Below are 21,786 nucleotides of genomic sequence, written 5' to 3' on the forward strand. Positions count from 1 at the left end.
GGGAAAAGACCTGCCTCTCTGCCGGCCACAATGGGACCCAGTACCTCACTGTGTTGATGCACACCTGCAGTTGTAGGGCTCCCCTGTGTTTAGGAACAAAGACTTAAAACCTATCCCTGAGTCCCTGGATTGGGACTCACAGCAACCAAGAGTCAAGGCATTCAAGATCCCTGTGATTTCATCATCAAATCAACTCAAACCATGATTTGAGGCTGTTCCACTGCTTTTAGCTATCAGGACTCACTGGAGCTGCATTTGTAACTCAGGCACTCTTCGCACTGCTGAACTGCACATTCCAAACTGTTAGCCATTGCACCAAGCTAGTTGAGTACGCTGTTGGACGGCTCGAACATGAAGCTCAGGATTGCACCTGTCACCTTCAAAATGCCACTTTGAACCACCAGCATCTTCATTGGCAATCTCCTCGACAGGCAACCAAAGCCTGGGGGATCCTTCTAACCAGTTCCTTCTAGCATGGCACCAGAGCTGTATGACTCAAACTACGTATTCAGTCACTAGCATCTTCACCATCAAACTGACTGTCAAACCGGCCTTGATGGTCCTCACAAGCCGCACTTCTTCAAGCCTTGCCTTCGAACTGCACAAGCTTCTGTTCAACCTCTGCTCCTCATATAGAACAATGCGACTGCTGTACTCAAACTGCTAAACTGCACATTCCAAATTGTTTGCCGCCATATTGTGCTAGCTGTGCGCATTGTTTCCTCGGCTCAAACTACAAGCTCTTTATTGTGTCTGCTGCCTTGAAATCGATGCTTGCCCCACCAACATCTTAGCTGCTGATCACCTCACCAGTCAAACCTACTCTGTAGGATCATCAAGTCTCAGCTTTTGAGCACTGCATGAAGCCAATCAAACCGGACTGAGCATCCACTCCCCAGCATGGTCGCCTCTGAACCAAATGTCAAACCGACCCTGGTGGCCCTCACAATTCCCAGCCCCTTGAGCAGTCGAACCGATTGTCAAACCGACCCTGATGGCCCTCACGCTCCACATTTCTTCAAGCATCACCTTTGAAATGCAGCAAACCTGTTTGCCACTGCTCAGCAATATTCCCCATCTAGGACAACATGACCACTGCACTTGAACTAGATTGAACTGCACAAACTACACAAAGGAGACTGATTTTGAAGCCGTTGAACTGCTAAGAGCATATGAGATTTTCTGATTAGCACAAGGCTGCTCTGCAATCATTCATTAACTTTCAGGTGCTGATGTCATTAATTCACCCTTTGCTTGCAACACAACAGCTTTAGATGTACTTATTCCCCCCACCCAGTACATGCTGCTGTGTTTACTGCATTATTCCCCATGACTGGAACAGAAGAGCTCAGAATGTACTGCTCGCCAAAGATCTCAATGCTTCTCTACATTGAATCTTTCCATCTCGAAGTGCTGATTGCTTTCCTTTCCTCCCCATGGAACAAAAGAGCGCACGGTATCAGTGAGGGTTGGTGAATTTTTGAACTAGAGGGGAGTAACTGTTTGCACCGAATCTGTGAGAGCGACTGAGTGTAGCAAGGGAACCTGAACCAAACAAGGGCAGTTCAGGAGGGAGGTTCTCACCCCAGGAATATTTTTGAAATACTGGGTTAAATTGTTGATGTTGACAGCACTTTCTTTGAAAAATTTGGAAAAAAACCCACAATCGGTTTTCTGTGGTAGCATGTTAAAGAAAAACAAGAGATGGAAGTCACCAACAGTGCATAGGAGCATTTTCCAGTGCATATGTAAGATGCCTTTTTCCCATAACATATTACAGCATATAAAACGTTTTCATGCTGGGTGTGCCAATACATGTCCATGCAGGCTGCACCAATATATGGCAGTATTTCCATGAAGTATATCCTAACTGGCCAGGTATTAATACTCATTATTTTTGCTTTATCCTTGATGGCCAATACACAATGCCCTGCCACAATAAGGAAGTTAATGCAGACTGACACCACCAATGTAGTTTATCCTAACCACAAAAAATAACATTTATCATGTTTGCTTTATCCTTGATGCCACGTAAAAAATGCCATCCCACAGTAAGAAAGTATATTGAGACTGGCACCAGTAATGTAGGTCAGTCAAGCCATGTAATAGCACTCATTATGTTTGCTTTTCCTTTGATGGCAAGTGAAGAATGCCATGGCACATAAAAATTTATATGCAGACTGGAAGTATTAGTAGTTCCAGTCTATCCATGTAATGACACTTGTCATGTTTGCTTTACGCTTGTGGCATGATAAGGCTAGAATTGCCAACTTTGAGTGTAGGCCATTCTACCCACGTATTTACTCTTATCATGTTTGCTTTACCATTCATTCGCAGTAAAGTATCTTCACAATGCATGAATAGTAAAGCAAAAAAGAATGCCATGCCCCCAGAATCTGCCACTCAGTGGGCGCTGCAGCTGGCATAGCAATGCCCATGGATGGCCCTCCCCTCCTCTCTGCAATGTAAACACACTCACTGACAAGAGAGGGCACCTCTGCTGTCAGTCAGCGTGACTATTTAGTTAGCAAAAAATACATGGCCAGATTGCGCCCGCCCACCGTCTCTCATTACTACACGCTGTGTGTGTTGCAGAGCCCAAACAGCTCTGCATACAAACATAACAATGCGTAGTGGGGGAAGCACCTTGCTCTGAGGCATACAGCGCAGTCCCTCATGCAAATAAAGCAAAATGGTGGACTGTGCTGGCTGCCACTCAGGCAAGGTGGTGGCAGCCCCAGACCATAGTGGCGAGCTGCCACTGCACAATATACTATGAGGGTATTCGTCCCTTCTCCCCAAGGGGCAGCCACCCCTTATGAGGCTAGGGAGGTGAGCCCTCTCCACAAGACCCTCCCTGGGGTTATGGGCAAGTGGGACTCCAATGGGAGTGACTCCCCTTTAGGGGAAAAGTACTCCCATTCTAAGGAGGCATTTCCTAGACCCAGTACCACATCAGCCTATATGGGACTGCCTAATATGAAGATCAACCAGTCATCCTTATATTTGGCTTCAGGTAATGTGGGAATAAAACAACCATATCAAGAAAGATGAGATGTCTCTTGAAACAAGATAGGCATATGACTGGGACGAGTGACTTGTGAGGAGAGAGAGCATGGTACACAGAGGAAGCCCCCCTATGTGATTACACCTGTAGAGGCGGAGTAGAGCGAAGTCACACAGCCTGCGACTTCTGGAAAGACGAGGAATACCAGTTTGAGTGCGGTAGAGCCAACAAATCCTGCCACTGGAGACCCGTTGCCCAAACGGAGACTCAAGACCTGTAAAAGGTGGTGGCATGACCACTGCTGCTAGGTGGTGGGCCAGATGCCCAATGAACAACACCGAAACCAAAGGGGAAGGGAATCCTGCCAACAACCTGCAGCCCGTGTCTATAGACAGCACTTGAAACTAGAGGAGCTGAGAACGATACGCCGGGAAAGGCAGACATAGAGAAGAGTGATCAAGAGTAACCAGTGTTGTGAAATCAGGCTCTCAAGGGAACTGAATTATAAAAGAGAGAATCCAATGCCAATAACCCAGGTGAGGAGGACAAATAGATTGGATAAGGTCATACAAAACCTAGCCTTTGTGAGTCCACACGAATATAAGAGACCTACCAGTAAACACCTGAGTGGGGCAAACCACTTCAGGGAAAGTTTTTGTAAAGCTGGCATTAAAAAGACTGCAAGGCCCACAAGTCTATGGGAAGAGCTACAGGAGTTCATGAGGGAAATGTCAAGAGCTGATCATGAATTAAAGAGAGTGCAAGGCCGACAAGTATAACCATCTCATGTGCCCTATCTCTCGACTGCCAGCACCAGAAATATTATTTCTCAAATGAAAAGGCCCTGTAACACAAGGCATCATTTTGCGTGCTGTTCCATAGTCCAAAAGCTGTATACTTTAGGTTATTTATTTAATTTACATTTTTAAAGCACTCACACAGCCCGCAGGCATCTAGGCGCTGTTACAGGAATTGTTTTGTGTTTTAGTCGTGTAATTGTTTTTGTCTTAGTTGCGTATTTATAATGCACTTAAACACCCAGAGGTTTCTAAGCACGACCAGGGATCGAACCTGCTTTGCTTCGTGTCGTCTTGCTTCTAAGGAGCGCACGTTGCTGCTGAGCTATCCTCCCGGGACAGTTAGTGTTCATTTCATTTTTCACAACACTTACCCTACCTTTATTAAGTTTGTAGCCATAACCATAACCTCATTCAACTAGCCCAAGGTTTTGAATCTGAGATTAAACGGTTTTGATATATTTTACTGTGTTTGCTTTCTAAGGCTGGAGAGTTTTAGAATAAAAAGTACTTGCTCTCATTGTGAGCATGTCCAATACCCATAGCTCAGACATTCTCAGAGAATTATACATCTATTATATGCAGTAGATGTATATTTACTATGCGCTATTCCATTTAACCCTACATCGACTGCCCCAAACTTGTTACCATGTCACAATGTCATGTTTTCAATTAGATCCTTAACTATTATCTCATCAATGACTGTGCGTTCTGTGTTGAGAAACATTTACATGTAAAGATCATGACATGTTCGTGTCCAGTTACAAGTATAGGAGGCTGTGTACACATGCACAATTATCTCTCAGCAACAGTTTGCAAAGAAATGCACCCAGTTTTACGTGAACATACAAGTTTACAGCTTTCAGCTTAGTTTGCGGCCTAGCTAGATGTAGGAGGCAGAAAAATTCCCAGAAAGGTTGGCTTTTAAAAATTAAAGTGCAGAAGGAACAATAAACATCAGGAACATGCCCTATGTTGGATGCACTGTATGAATTTTGTGAGGTTGCTGGCACTGTAAAAATGAAGAGACATGTACCCTTTAACCATCACACTGGTGTTCAGCTGAACCGTGGAGCCAGTTCATAAGTGTGAGATCAAAAGTGAATTACCATTAACATATTTATATTGTGTGTTCATGGGTGTCTTGTGGAAGCTTACTGGGTAGAACGCTTCTAAAATAGCTCATTAGCTCTTCAGCTTAACGTGACTGTCACTGGCATACATCTATGTTTAGCACTAGCTCCTCAATTTAAATGCCATCAGGCAAACATTGTTTTTTACAGTTAAGTCTTGATATGGTCATTTATTTTTGCCATTGTTTTATATAGCCCTCATACCATCTAAATGTCATTCCTGGGTACTTTAGCGAAATACATTTCAAAACAATCCATAAAGTTTTGCTGTTGTGTTAATAGCGAGCAAGTCCTTACCAAGCTTTAGAATCCTGTGCAGTCATTGACACATGATAATCAGAGTTTGCCCTGGAACACAAACATACGTAAACAGCAGAAACGTGTTCCTGCAGCTTAGTAGTAGCATATTATCCTCCACGTTTGAGCCGGTCTCCGACCATGACAGGGCTTCTCTATTGCTGTTTGCCACTCTTTTTAAGGATCTTTTTTCGCAACTTCTCAGGCTATCCTTTTGGAGTGCGTTTCTGAGTTACAAGCGCTGATTCCTATCTAAAAAATGATATGGCTATCCCAACCCATGAACCTGCTAGATAATGTTGCACACTTAAAAACTGTCGTCGCCATCGCCACATCCTGTAGCGCTGGCTGGGGGCTCAATACCACTACCTATAGCGTTCCATGATTGGCCCCTTGGTAGCGACGCTGTCCGAAATGTATACCCCCTTGTGACTACAAAGCAGTGGAATCCGTTGCGGTTCCTTGGGCCTACATCCATAAGCCAGAGCATTCCCAAGACAATGATTACCGAGGCCCATTGACGAATCAGAAAAGCCAATCTCCATCATTGAACTGCCCCATCCGTTTACCCATGTTAAATCGCCACCAAAAGCCATTCTGAAACTGTGACAGACCCCCCCCCCATCATCCTTGGGTCTTGCTGGCCCCCAAAGCAGATGGGGCGCATTGCATTAGATGCACCAATCTCCATAAATCCAATGGCTGCCGGTTGTCAGCTCGCACATTCCACATCCAGAGGGTCTGCCTGCTGCATCATCCAGTTGTTGAAAGAGATGATTTTTCTAAATAGAAAAAATATAGAATCAGAATAGGACATCCTTTACACACTGAGAATCAACGCATTACATTATTCACCAGTAATATTCCGCGCATTGCAACACTAAGCATATGACAATGTCTGCATCAACATCTTAAACCCTATGTAACAACCAAGCACTTGGCCCCTAGAAAATTGGGATCATAATCCGTTCATATAAAAGAATCTTGGCTACAGCACTACATCAAAGATGTGATCTCTGACACATACTGAAACCCTGTCACGCCCGGCCTACCAAAGTATACATTTACAAAGCCCTGCATTTTTTTTTTTACTTTATTTTTCCAGCTGACAAATACAATGCATAAACTACAAGTATTGTGTGGTACCATTCTTTACAGGTGACAAAACATACAGGCATTAATATCAGGAACTCTTCAAGCACTGAGGTTGACACGGGAGAAATGTTGTTACTGCAATGCTACAGAGACATGACTGGCAGCGTTCAGGTCTCGTCTGAGGGGGGCCCAGATGTCTTTAGGCCAACAGGACGGTGTAATGTTTCTAGAATATCCCTATCCGCATTCTTAGGTGTCAATAAGGGCTCTGAACCATGCCTGAATCGTGCGGGACGTTTTCGCTTTCCAGTGTTGGAGTATATTGCGTTAAGCCACCGCTGCCTCAGCTGAAAACAGCCGTCTGATCTTGGCGGGGGATTTCCCGATATCCCCCACGAAGTATTTCTGGGGAGTAGCCAATATTTGTATCTCAAGGATGTCACTGAGGATAGATGCTACTTCTTCCCAGAACTGCCTTACGGGAGGGCATTCCCAATACATATGGAAAGAGTTGGCCTGAGGGAGGTTGCACTTGGGGCACACAGACTGTTTGGAGCGATCATATTTGGCAACTCTCCCCAGGGTGATATGTAAGTGGTTTAGTATTTTGTATTGGATCATCCTCAGGTTGGCGTTTAGTGAAGCAGATTTTGTTTATTGAAAATATCTGGCCCACTGTGTGTCCTCGATAACCATGTCAAGGTCCCTTTCCCATTTGGCTTTCATATTGTTCTGAGAGGGGGTATGAGATTGGACCGTGCTGTATATCTTGGAGACGGTGCATTTAAACCCATCCTGGTCCATTATGTCCAGCATGAATGGGTGGAGTGGTGGCTCCTTGGGGAACAATGGCCATTTGTGTTTTAGAGCCGCCTTTAGGCGATAGTATTGCACGGTTACTGTTAGCCCCTGCTCCGTTCTACGATGGGCCTCGTTCAATTTTAGGAATTCCCAGTTTGGGAACAGGTCACCCAGTTTCATGACTTTCTCTGGATCCCATTTCTTTTGCATCGTGGTATCAAGTGTAGGGGCAATGTCTAGGTAGTGCCATGGGGGGAATGGTCCCAATATGGGTGTGTTCAGCCTACTCTCCGGAAAAAAAGTGCCGCCCACACTCTTGTAGTGTAGGTCACGGGGTCCAGACCGACCAGGCTTCCGTGTCTCTCAGTGAACATACTGGATCATATGTCCACGGCGGCGACAGCTTGCTTTTCAACATGTATGCGGGCATATGCCTCCGTGTCTCAGAACCAGTACTTAGCATATTGAGCGTGTGCCGTGTAATAATATAGGATAAAGTAAGGTGCAGATAGGCCACTAGTGTCAAATTTCTCACTTAGTTTGGCCCAGCTCTGTCTGACTGTTCCCCCTCCATACAAATGCTGAGGCCAGATGCTGCAATTTATCAAAAAACACTTTGCCCGGCCAGATGGGGATGTTGCTGAATAGGTAGAGCAGCTTGGGGAACACTATCATTTTCAGGAGGGCAATGCAGCCATATATTGAGATGGGAAGCTTGTTCCACAATGCCAGTTTGGTTTCTAGCTGTGAGATGTAAGGGCCATAGTTAAGGTTATATAGCGTGTCTCTATCTGTGGCTATAATCATACCAAGATAGCGGGCCGAATTTGGCGACCATCGAAATTGTGTCATGGCCGATGTCCTTGTGGTGCTCAGTGTCAGGGGGATTATTTCAGATTTAGTTTGATTAATGTTATGTCCCGAGAACTTGGCCAACTCTGTAATGTCCTGCATGACCGGTGTTTGGTTGGTGTCTGGGTTCAGTAGGTGTAGTAGAGTGTCGGCTGCGTAGAGCGAGACCAGCTGGGGGGCGAGGGGGCACTTGTCGGGATGCCCCGACTCGAGTGTTTGTGACGTAGGTGCACCGCCATTCCCTCAATCGTGAGGGCAAAAATCATGGGGGATAGAGGGCAGCCCTGTTATGTGCCCCTCTGTAGGGAGAAGGCGGGGACATGGTGCAATTGGTCTGAATTTTAGCTCTGGGGTTTGTGTATAATAGCCGAATAAAACTTTGGAATTGTGGGCCAAATCCCAAATGTTTCAGTATCAAGTACATATATCGCCAGGACACAGAGTGAAATGTTTTTTCAGCGTCAAGCATTTCCACTATTGCATCACCAAGAGTCTCCGCAGGTTTAAGGATGTGAATCTGGTAGGTATGAACCCTGATTGATCGGTGTGTATCAGCTTGTTCATGTGGGGGAGGAGTCTATTTGCTATGGCCTTGGCATATATTTTGTTATCCGTGTTGATTAGGGAGAGGGGGCGGTATGACTTAGGGTCTTGTGGGGGCTTGTGTGGTTTAAGTAGGACAGTGATGGTGGCTTCGCTCATGGATTCTGGGAGTGTGCCGGCCGCTAGGGCTTCTTCCCATAAGGCTAGTATTCTGGAGATAAATTCGTCTATGTAACATTTATAGAAGTCGGCTGAGAGGCCGTCCGGACCTGGGTCCTTGCCAGCGGTCACATCTTTAATTGCCTGAGTAATTTCCTCAAGGGTAAAGGGGGTCTCGAGCATTTCCCTCTCAGTATGTTCTAGATTGGACAGAGGACATATATTGGTCTAGTTCTTGTGTAGTAACTTGGTCTGTGTTTTTATACAGGTTGGAGTAAAAGTCCAGGAAGGTTCCATTGATTTTGTCCGCATTTGTGTGGACTGTACCATCCCGCCCGTTAATGGACGTGATCGGTTTGAAGCCCTGCTCTGCCTTTATCAGGTTCACTAGTATCTTCCCGGCCTTGTTGCCCTCCCCATAAGGGCTCTGTATTTATCCAGCTGTGCCTGCAGTGTTTTAAGGGACTCAATGTCCAGTGCCTGTGAATGCGCTATTTCGAATGCCCGGAGCCTAATTTCTGATTGTTGAAAGTCGTTTCTGATAGATTTTAAGGTGCCCACTGATTTGGAAAGGAGCTGGCCTCTAATTCAGACTTGAAATGTTTCCCAGAGCATGGCAATTGAGGCCACTGTGCCTTCGTTGAGGTCAAAGAATTTGATGAACTCAGGGGTTCTATGATCGTCTCATTGCTGTATCACGCCAGTGGTTCCTATGCACATTTCCAGTAGCACCGGTGAATGGTCTAATATCGTACGAGGGAGGATGGAGCAACTGTTCACCTACGGGATTCATTCTGGGCAGAGTAGCCAATAGTCTATGCGAGCGGCGGAGTGCACAGACAAGTAGAATGTGAATTCTTTCTGTGTCGGGGGTTGCTCCCTCCACACATCTGCCAGTGGCAGCTCAGCCATGCCCTGTAATAAGGTTCTTGCCACCTTAGAGTGAAGCCAAGGGGGGCCAGCCAACCTGTCTGCGTGGAGGTCAAGAATTGTGTTGAAATCACCCCCCCCATATAATCCTGGCGTCCCCCTGCGGTGATATTTGTGTCATGACTTGAAGGTAAAACTCTGGGGTGTCGATGTTTGGCCCATATGTATTTACTAGGATTACCTCTTGGTTTTGTAGTGTGCCCCATCTCCCTCCAGTATCGATTACCGACTTTGGAACCTGGAAACCAGTGCAGCGATGAACCAAGGTAAGCACGCCCCTGCCTTTGAAGTGTAACCCATGCTGAATCTCAGGGGACCCCACTCCCGGCCAAAGGAGTCCACAACTCTTGCAGTTGCATGCGTCTCTTGCAGGTATAGTATATCGACCATACGCTGTCTGGACTTAATTGGATTTGCCACACCTCGTACGTTCCATGATAGGAAAGTTACATTGTTCGTTGGCCCTGTTGATGCCATATTCGGTTGAGCGGTATCATAGATATGTGCCTGATGTCTCTATTGAATGACCTGTAATTGATCCTAACGTCAGCATTTTCCATTGTGTCCCCTCCGTCATGCCCCACACCCTTCCCTCCCTCACCATCCCTCCAACTGCACAGTGTGTTACCCAAACCTAACTCAACAGTCTGACTCAGTGGGTGGCTGTGTGCGGCCACAACAGAAAACCTTGGAACATGCCGCACATTTGTAAATTGTAACCTCAATTTAAAGCGTAGTGGGAGCGCCGCTCCACTGTTGTGGAGCTGGGCTTCAGCCTGTGCTTAAAGATGCAGGTCCGCAGGTCAGCATCTCGGGTTGTCATCGGCAACCATTGTTCTGGGGTTCGGGGGTGTGCTGTTTGATATATGCCATTGCTTCACCGGGTGTCTCAAAAAAAGTGGGCTCTGCCTGCATGCTGGAGCCCTAATTTGGCGGTAAATAGCATTACATTTGGTATTTTTCTTTCCCTAAGGGACCTGTTGACCTGGTCAAATGTGTGTCTGCTGCTTGGACCCCATTGGAAAAGTCTGGGTAGATGTGTATCCGGTTGGAGTCGAAGGATAGGAAACCTTTCTCACGAGATAGGCGAAGGATCAGGTCCCGATCGCGGTAGTTAAGGAGGCAGGTCATTATCGTGAATGGCAGAGCCCCAGGTTTGAGGGGTGGAGCAAGAGATCTGTGAGCTCTCTCTAACAAAAAAACAAAAATTGCTGCAAAAAATGGCCATCTGGAAACAGCGACTGGAGGGCTTCCTCCATGTATTGCTCCATTGGTACATTTGTGTTTTTTCCGCCATTCCGACCACTCTGATGTTATTGCGCCGGGACCAGCATTCGAGATCTTCGCATTTTTTCTCGGACGGATTTAAGGTTCTTTTGGATCTCTTCGATTGCTTTGCCATGCGTGGCCGTTGTGTCCTCCAGAGTGCTCAACCTTTCCTCTGCCTCTGACACCCTGGCATTTACTTTTTGTATGTCAGACCTGGTAGAGGCTATGGTGCTTCCGATTTCATCCAGTTTGTTGTTCACAGCCGCAAAACCGGCCTGTAGTACATTCGTGTACAGCTCCATGATCGATTCTGTGTGCTGCTGAGGGCTACTAGGGGCTGCCTGGTTGGAGCACTGGGATCCCTGTGTGCTGATGAAGGCGTCCATCAGACCTTTCCTATTGCCGTGTGTGCCTCTTGTCGAGCAAGCAAAGGTCTCATCGTGGTGCGGGCTGTTGATCACTCGCTGCTGTTGTCGCTCTCACAAACACTACTAATGGGTATGGTGAGTAGGTGTGGAGGCGAGGGCCTGTGGAGTCAGAGTGAGTCTAGACAGGAAGCCGTGGCCCTCCGGTTCCTTATATCTTGACCCCTGAGGGGTGTCTTGAGTGCTGACAGACTGCCTGTGTTACCCCGTGCCTGTATTCCTTTGTAGCCGTGCCTTGCTGGTGTGTCCCGGGGGCTGCACACCCACTCGCTTTGGTGTGAGAAGCTTAGCACCAGATCAATGGTTCTGTTGTGACTAATCTCTGCAGCCAGTGGGTGACTTATGCAAAACAAAAGAGGTGATGGCTGGAAGGTTTGGAATGAATCCTAATCTCTGGCATTGCTCTGGGCAACCCTCCAGACCAAAACACTGTACTTTTTGCATACAAAAATAAAGCAATCCACAATAATCATGCAATAAAACAATTAACAACCACTACAAAATATGGCCCAGCAAAGACAATAAAAGCAAAAAGGCATTGAGTAGGCAGTGACAGCAGCACAATGTGTGCAGTGTGTGCATTGATACACCTAATATATTTCACCCCGCAAACCTAAAAACCCAAACCTAACACTGTCTAAAATTGCATCTGCTGTTATACATCCAAGCACAGTGGCAGGGGGCACCCAGAGTCTGACTCCACCCTCTCGCTCCCTGTACTGCCACAAGCAAAGAAAACAGTCACGTGAGTCTATAGATTTATTAGTTGTGTATTTCCAGCCCCTCACTAACTACGCCGTGCTGCCAAGTATAAATGAAGCTGAATGCAATTAAAGTGGAAAAATAACCTTGACGGGTGGAGTTCTGTTCTTCCAAGTGCTGAGACTAAGGTCTGTTAGGCTCAGCTCAATCTAAGCTGTGCATTCAGATCCAGGCTCCACTTTTGGTCTTGCGCGGCCCCCGCAGAGAAACGTAATATTATGACTTCCTGGTCTCTTTGGATATGCCAAAGCTCAGGTTCCACAGCGCACCAGACATAGTGCCCTTTTCCGCAGCGGGCTTCAACGCAATGGCGACCCGCTCCTTTATTTTTGCAGATCCTCCACCTGATGGGGCATGACCTCCAGACACTGCAAGGAAACAGAGCTTCATGGCAGGCACAACAGGCACCCTTTTCCGCAGTGGGGATTTATTTAAAAGCTTTAATCCTTCAATCATTAACTAAACAAAACTTGCCTTCACAAAGATTATTTTTTTCAACCAAATCTTCTGCTTGTTACAAAGAAGGTGACTTTGGTTCTGCTATTTTAAAGCTGAAAATGCAGTTAAACCCAACGCCACAACAAGGTAACTCCCAAGGTTGGGGAAAAACGACAGTACACATGGTCATTTCATACAAATGTACTTAATTGAATGTGTTTGCTGTTCCACATGCATTTGAATCGGTGAGTTAAATAAGCTGAACAATGTATCTGCAGTGTAGAATGCTTCTGACTCACCAGGTTCTAAGCACTCTGCCCATTAGGCACCAAAGGTCCTTCCCTTATTGGGCAATAGTGCAACAATGCTGCACTAAACTAATGTGGTTTGCATGTTTTGCAATCACCAACAACTTTGCTGCTTGATTTTGAACTTTCCCTAAAAGATTAACGTTCCGTCCGGACAAGCCAAAAAAGACTGCACTTCAATGATCCAATCTAGAACCCGCATTAACCCTGTAAGTGCCAAGGACGAGTACGCTTTTTGCATAGACTTGCCTAATAGCCTGGCAGGTTTAACGGCAGAATTTTGTATTATGCAGTGATAGAACATCTAGCAGTTGTCTATTGGTCCGAGATGGTGATAAGATGATTCTACCACATTCCCTCTCTGTGATTTGAAGGACAGCCCCAAATCAAACAGTATTCGAGTTCATCATGTTTGAGAGTTAGGCCTGGGAACTGTGTGTGCCACTTTCTTTGATAGAACTGATGTTTTAGTCATACGGAAGTCAGTATAGTAGTCAGTATTCATAAAATCAGCATTTGTACAGCATTCTACACACTCTTAAGTGATTTATTTTCCGCATTTCAGAAGTCAAATTGTGTTTCTTCATTATCCATATTCAAGTCAAATCTGGTAGCAACCTTAAGTCCTGGTAAAAAATAAAAATAAACGTTTCAACTGATATAGCTATATGAATAGGAGGTTTGATGAAGTGCAGATCCAGGTGGAACAACACATTTCATGTATTGTTCAAATCATGTAACCTATTGTTCCCCATCCTTCTATGTCTGCTAGCTTAGAAAGTCTGATTTGATATGAAATATGTGTAAAGCAAAGCAATACCTCTGATACACGTAGTCTGTAAAGAAGCAAGTTACAACCACAACACCTTGCTGTTAAAGAAGAAGAAGAATTTCTATCTTTTACTGCTTTCTGTAGGATACGTGATTTGGTGGAAGGCACACAGCAGGGGGTAGATGAATCCATATTTTATTACCAAGAGCAAATGATCGCATAGGCATTTTCCACACTCTTTTCAAGGTTTTACTTGAAGACAATGTCAGTCATAGTTGCACTAGTAGGTAAGAAACGATATCTAATGAAAATAGCAAGGGGTAGATGAGATCACATTGTACTACCAATAACCAAGGACAGCTTATCCCTTTGTTTAATGTGTTACGCACGTACCACAAGATTTTCCTCCAAAGATACACGCTTAGCTGCTGCCTTTTTTTACAGTGGAATATTAAATCCTCCCCATTTCCAATGAGGGGTTATGATGTGTTTGCAAGGACACACAACCTTAAACACAGCATGGTATGTCACTATGTTCTCGGTTTCTTCAGATGATTGAATCCTTGAAGGCTGCTGTGGGGGATGAACAGAAGCGAAACATCTAGACACACTGCTGCCAGGAAGCACTGGAGTGTACTTCACAGGGGTCAGTTGACTTTGTATACATACAATATGCCCCTTAATGTTCAGAAGATCATTTGCAAAGAAAACCCCAAACACCTATAACATACGTTTACCACAGAAAATACAATGAAGTGCTTGATGCTTGATAGAAAAGTGTCTTCCACTGTACTTCAGAAATTGAATTTGAATAAGATATAAAATGCAGGCTCTATTACAGTGACTGATGTATATAACACTATGTATAGACACACTAAGTGCATACAAATGAGTGATTCAGAATTGAGCAGGGTGCCAGTAGTTAAGAGAAATGGCTGGCCCATAGTTGATCCCTCCCAGGCAACCAATGTTTTCTAGGAAAGCCAGGCTTTCAAAGTTGAATACCCCCTAGATGGCCGAGCACTTTTCCTCAGATGTTATACGACTCAGCCTCTATGCCCATTGTTATGATAAAGATGTGGTTATGAGGCCTGTGCTATCTGCTGGCTCGTACACTAACTTTGATAATATCTATTTCTGTCTTTACTCCTGCCGCTTGCTCTCCAGTGCCCATCAATAACCAAAAATGAAGGGTAACGTTTGCTGATTTTGCATCCTAAGTAGTCACAAATTGCTTTCCTGAAAGATGCTAATGCAAGCTCCAGGCTGTACCCATCCACATACCATAGCACCTCTGGGCGAGCACCTTGCATAATCCCTGCTTAACAGCAAGGATTCAACTTGAGATCTCCAACTCTCGCTTACACCAGAGTCTTTTTATACATGTTGAGTTACGGGAAGAGCCCGGAGTTACTCCACAGGCAACATGTAATTGTGCACAGCCCAGGCAATAAGCATATATAATATTACAACATTCTTTTGATACATTCTTAACATGGCCCTCTTGCTTTGGTGGCCATAAGCCACCACTCTGATACAATTTGATGTGAAGGTTGGCTGACATCATCCTCTATCACCATTGATAGGTCTGATTTATCCAATGTAGCTAACTTAACATCGTCCTTTCTCCCCCGCCACTGCTCCATAAGTGTCAATTTCAAAGCTGTGAATTCAGTCACAGAGGACAAAACATGTTAATGAACTACTGGTTTCCACGGTCTATGAATACTTCTTTCTTTCTGCTGGTGCATAACAGTCACCCCCATGTTCTATTAGGGCACACCCCTAGACCACATACACACATACAAGTAGCAATGAAAAGCTGCAAAGTGCTCTATGGTGATAACATGTTCTGAACAAGAATTTATTACAGATCTTTTTGTGAACACCGATGAAGACATTAATCAGTAATTCCAAACCGATGGGCAGCAATGTCGCAAAAGGTGTTGAAGGATCACTTCCCATCACCTACATACAAAGACATGAAGCGGAGCATGAGCCTGTTAAATAGTAGATGTGACAGGGCAGTGCAGATGCTGTGTCCTCTCTGTTAAACCTGTTGACTCTTCCATTTGTGTGTACTAGTGAAAAAAAGGTTGTATTGAGCATACATTTATTAACATCATATCCATTTGCCATATTATGTTGAAGTTAGTATTTTGAGTGTTAGCCAGAAGTATGCAAAAGGCCAAGAAAGGAACACTATGGGTGGGAGCAGTTCCCAGACCTGTAGAGCTACTTCACTATCGAAGCCAGGAGACAAAGAAAGGATATTTTGAAGAAGTAAATAAGTCTGGGTTGACCCATATGGCGTTCCCCAAACCACAAAGCAAAACAGAGGATACGTTTACTTTTAGCACCTAGCACTTAGCCCAAAATAGTTGCCTACATCTCTAGACTCTCCAATAGAGTATCAGTAATAGTGGAAATTGGGTTATAAGCTCAGTTACATACATTTACAAGTCTTAAAAAACTTCTTGAGATCTTCCATCTATTTTTTTTTCCTTTAAAAAGCCAACATATGTTTTGACTTGCGTCTTTCTCAAGGCTATTATTCTTGCATGGCCAAACCAGATATGATCTTGTGGATATCAAAGGTAATTCTTTACTTTAAATGAGAACTCATCTCCTTCCCTTAAATCCAGGCATGTGTTAGCTATGTCACAATCTTGTGCCTTAATGTCGGTGGAAGTGGACATGGAAACTTAAAAACCACACAACGTGTAACTCCAAAAACGTCATCTATGCCGTTACCTGCCCATGTGAAAAAACGTATAAAGGTAAGACCTCCAGACCTATTAAACTCAGAATCACAGAACATAAGTCGAGAATCAGGACTCAGAATTTTTCCTCTCCTCTGGTTGCTCACTTCATAGAGCACCTTCACAATTGTGAAGACCTACGATGGTGGTGCCTGGAACGTGTAATGGGCCCAGACCAATATGCTATAGCCAACAGACTCTCTGTACGCAAACATTGGTGGATTTACAATACTCAAAGTCATATCCTGGGCTTGAATGTCCAGGAAGAATGGCAATCTGTATTCAATTATCAGTTTCACTCGAGCCTGGATCTACTTTTCATAGCTTGCCTGACCATCCATCCATCCGGTCAGTACATTTAATCTATTTTCCTATATAGGTTTTTGATCTTTTCTTTATATTTCACCATTCTTCTGGTCTAATCTAGACGTCCATCTTGAGCGGATAACCATCGAGCCGTGTTGTACGGCGTGTTGTTGCTTGTCTGACGCGCAACGCACGACCTGAGTTACGTTGCGCTTTTCCCGCCCAGAACGTACATCTAGACCGAGAAACATTGTGCAGATGCGGTTCCGGCACTTCCGGTTATAGCCGAGTACGAGCAGGGTCGGCATCGAGACGTGAGCGATCAGGTAAGCCGGGGCTTTGTTTTTCTTTACGAATCACTATCTCGCGTAGTGCGAGACTCTGAGTGCATACAGCATTTTGCCTCTGTGACTCCGGTCGCTTAACATGGGACTGACGGATCGTTCCACGATCCCATGCTCAGGCTATTCATAGCCTGGATTAATATGCACGCGTACAGTCCGTACCTTTTTTGTTTCACTTTACTTCTATTTCTGTCTTTGTATCGGCTTGTTCATCCAGCCGTCTAATGAGTTAGTGGGCTGATTTATTCTCCGTTTTCTGTAAAGCCATTTGTACATTTTGCGCAGGCAAGATTAGATTGCCTACAATGTGTTTGATTCTCATTTCGCTTTCTGCACGCATCTAACAGAGTTTCCCCACTCATTTGTTTGTTCTATAGATGCGGTTCACTTTCCCCACATGGATTAATCTAATCCAAGTTTACTCTCCAGCACTGCTTTCAACAGAGTTTCTGACACTATGAACTACTGAAACGTTACATTCTTTAAAAGTTCATTGCTAGCACATGCACAATCAAGCACACCTGGAGGTGAGTCGTGTGCTTCCCTTTAGGTGTTTGATTGTGTAGTGGTCTGGTTCCTTTTTGAATTTATACGGGTTCTACTTCAACTGACTCATTGTCGGATCCTTTGGCGACATTCATTTTATTCTATTAATTCAATTTAATTTATCCTTTCAGATTAGTGGATTTTTCTTTAATTTTGTTATTAAGGTTTGACTACTGAAGACTCAAGGCAATTTGCAACTTGAATTGTGACGTGACACCTTACTTTACAGATCTGATTTGTATGAGATCTTTTCGTGAAGTGGCTGAGCCGTTAGCTCCTGGACTTATCGACAGGTTTTTTGAGACCAGCCCCCGTTCAGGGTTGAGACTATGGTAATTACCTTCCTCCCCTCTATTCACATGACTTGTCTTAACCTAAATATATGGGCATAGCACTGTTTGTTCATTTTTCGGATCACCATGCTTTTAACAATTTTAATCTTGCTGTTGATTCATGATGATATTTTCTTTTTCCTTTGCCTATTTTCTATTTTGTTCAACATCTTTTATATAGGCCCCCATTAACCTAATGTGTTCTATTACAGATGTGAATGTTCTTTCTACAATCTGAGCACGTTTATTATGATGCGGCTTAATGACTCAGAAAAGATTCAATTTTTGGGAATGCTCTGTCCTGATGAAGATGGATTCCATCTGCACCTTTCTGCAAGATGTACTTCTTCCATCGAAACTACCTAATCTTTCATGATGCCATGCTTCTCTGATTACCGTTTATTATTTGCATGCCATCGGAGTAGTTGACACACAGCATCCCTAACTTGTACTTTTATATGTATGTCCTTTAGATGTGTTTTTACTCTGGTATTGAGTTTTTTACAATTGGTCCTCTAATTTGATGATTATGACAATGATTACATCTTGTTTCGCTGCATTGTTCAGCATGTGCCATTAACATAGTTTTGCTGTTTGCACATTAGAACTCCCTTAGAGTTTCTGTGGGCTTCCCCGATTGAGTGATCCCCTTCACTCACTCGGTGATACCCCCCAGTTACCCTGGTGTTCTCCTTTTGGGAATCTATTTAGATTGATGTACTTTCTGTCGATATCCCTTTGAGGTTTACAATTGACATTGGCACTTTACCACAGTATGCACTTTATCTCTTAAATCATATGACCTAACCTTATGCATCGCACAAGTTTTTGGCTATTTAATTCTGTTTTTTAATATATTGAAATAAATTTATATAAAAAAACTCAATAAACATGTTATTTTTTATGATATATTGATTGATGTACGGTGATCGGTTCTATGACCAGCAGTGCTGTGTCCATTTCCATAATGGTGAGACTAGGTTCTTAAAGTGAGTTTATACATTTTCCGCTGACTTGATTTCTGTTTACCCCGGTGGAAGTGGTATAATCAGGACCAAAGTTAGTTTGTGTCTTATTAGATGTGGCATCCTGTCTGGAAATCTACAGGATTGAGAAAGACGCAAGTCAAAACACGTGTTGGCTGTTTAAAGGAAAAATCAATATTAAAAAATCTCAAGACATTTCTTAAGACTTGTACATTAATGAAACTGGGTTTATATCTCAATTTTCACTTTTACTCATACTCTATTGGAGAATTAAGAGAAGTAGACTACTATTTTGGGCTAAGCGGGAAGTGCTTAAAGTAACCGTATACTCAGATATTTCAAAGAACATCACAACGTGTTGTACTCAAACATGGCCACTGCTTAAACTAATGTGTTCAGAAGCATATCTTTGAATTATTAAGCTAGGGCTTGTGATGAATAAGCCAGGGTCTACAAAGAACAGTGGCGGCTGCTATCAGGGGCGGCCGGGCGCGGCCCCCCCAGAAAAGAAAGAGAGAAGCTAAAGGAGAATCAATCAGAGAACTTCTCTGATTGAATCTCTTTTAGCTTCTGAAGATGCATTTCCTTTGCCAACAGCGCAGGGGCGCTGTGGCAAGGCAACAGAATAGACAGTGTATGTGTTTGCAACAGGCCGGCCCGGCTTTCACAGCGGGGCGCGTCCCAATTTACGTATTCATTTTTCGATAGTAGCGACTCTACGTAGCCCCTTTAATTAGAAGGCTGGCGGGGCGCTTCAGGTGTGGCCCCACCAGTATAAAATGTGCGCAAACAGCGCATTTAGGATTGGAAATGAAATTCCCTCCCTCCCTGTCCCTCCCCTGCATGGATACAGTTACGTCATTGGCTGTTTGCCAGCCAATGACAACCCTTGCATTGGCTGGCAAACACCCAATTACATTACTGTATTTATGCAGATCAGGGTGTGTGCGTGCGCCTTCACACATCTCGAGTCCCTCCCTTCTTTCTTTGAGGACAACAGTCAACGACACGGGTAACAACGCGACTGCTTTCCAATCCAGAGTCTAGGCCTGGTCCACGAGCGCGGCGGTAAGTACCAGAGAGATGTTTCTGTACTTTGGTTGGGCCCGGGGAGTGTGTGTTACACTGATAGTCCCGGGCCCAAACTATGTGGTCCATGCCGGCACCAGTCAACACTGAACGACGTGTAGGCCAGGGCCTACGTCGTTCAGTGTTGCTGTGTGACTGCCGTCAACTTGGGGCCTGTTGTGTCCTCCCCGGGGGCGGGGCCTTGGTAGTGGGCCGCCGCGGCTGCCACCAAGGCGGTTGGGGCCTAAGGCTGGGCCTAGTTTCTTTACCCCCCGTCTGTGCCGTGGCCCAAGGGCCTTGGGCCACGGACCGGGGCCGGGGGGGGTAAAGAAACTAGAAGTTGTACAAGTTGGAAAGCGCAAGCTTTCCTCAACCCAGCAGGCGCCGGAGATTGCGGCAATTGGCACCTGGTGTTGTAGAGGAATGGTGCATGTGTATTAGGGAGATTCTGTTCTCGGGACTCGGGTCGGGAGCCCCTGTGTGGGCTGGGCTTGGCTGGCACCTAGCGAGCGCTGGCGGGCGGCTTGCACAGGGGTGGCACTCCCCTGTGTGCGCCAGCACGGTGGGCAGGCTGCCTGCCGTGCTGCTGGCGCACACAGGAGTGCCACCCCTGTGCAAGCCGCCCACCAGCGGTGCTCGCTAGGTGCCAGCCGAACCCACCCTCTACAGGGGCTCCCGACCCGAGTCCCGAGAACAGAACCTCTCCCTAACAGGGCTCAGCGAGCACGGGCCGGGCCATTTGTTAACAAAACGCCAAGCTCGAGGCCAGGCCATCCGAGCCACTTCTCATTATTTGGCATCAACTGCCAAAATCATGTGGGGCTTGCCGTTTTTATTACTGGGCCACAAACGGGTTAATGAAAGGCTTTTAAGTTGTGACACAGACTGTGTCAGACTTAAATTCTCTGTGCACAAGTAGCCATGGGGGAGGCCCTCCAACGGTGGGGGTCCGGTCCGGGGCACATGCCTCTTTTGTCCTCCTCAAAACTTAAAAGCCTTTCATTAACCCGTTTGTGGCCCAGTAATAAAAACGGCAAGCCCCACATGATTTTGGCAGTTGATGCCAAATAATGAGAAATGGCTCGGATGGCCTGGCCTCGAGCTCGGCGTTTTTTCATGATCTCTCCCATCCGCTTCAGCCAGGCGATGGCAGCCACCTGCAGTAGATGAGACCACACGCAGGCTCAGGGAAGCCCCACTTCAACCCAAGCCACCGCAGCCTCTGATTCCAGGCCCGTCACCCGCAGCTTAGTGCCACTTTCGGCAGACGAAGGAGAAGGAAAACACAGGCACAGCATTAGAGTCCATCAGAGAAGTGAAACCGTGGCGAAAGTGGAAGGTATTTATGACTTAGTTCCAACAAACGAGCGGGGCACGGGCACTGTTCCCTGCTTTGTGCAGCCAATCAGAAGTAGGGCGTTCGAACAAATGGCTCTCTAACCCAGATGGCAAAGCACTAGCCAAGCCATTGAAGCCAACGAGCAATATTTTGCAAGGGCCCTTAAAACGGAGGTGACTCGATATCGCTCAATATGTTATGCAACCTGTAGGAGGCATCGTGCGTTTTAGCTGAGGTCCAGTAATGCTCTGTGCCGTGAATTATTGACAGAAGCTGCCAGTGCCAAACTTGCTATTTTGAGGTGCTCTGTGCTTTGATTCGCTGTAAAATGTCTTGAGCTGAATGTAACTTACACTCAGCTGGAAAAATCTTACATTATGTAAAAGGCTGCTTTGGAGAGTGGGGGTGTTGTGTATCCTGCATCCCCATGATGCCATACAACAGGGAGAGCAGTTATGAACGTGCACCCAACTAAAGATAAAGGAATGCAAGCCTCAGGCAGCAGACGTCTTTAA

This window comes from Ambystoma mexicanum, chromosome 5p (genome assembly GCF_040938575.1).
Source record: "Ambystoma mexicanum isolate Mex_15411 chromosome 5p, UKY_AmexF1_1, whole genome shotgun sequence".
In the NCBI taxonomy this organism is placed as follows: Eukaryota; Metazoa; Chordata; class Amphibia; order Caudata; family Ambystomatidae; genus Ambystoma; species Ambystoma mexicanum.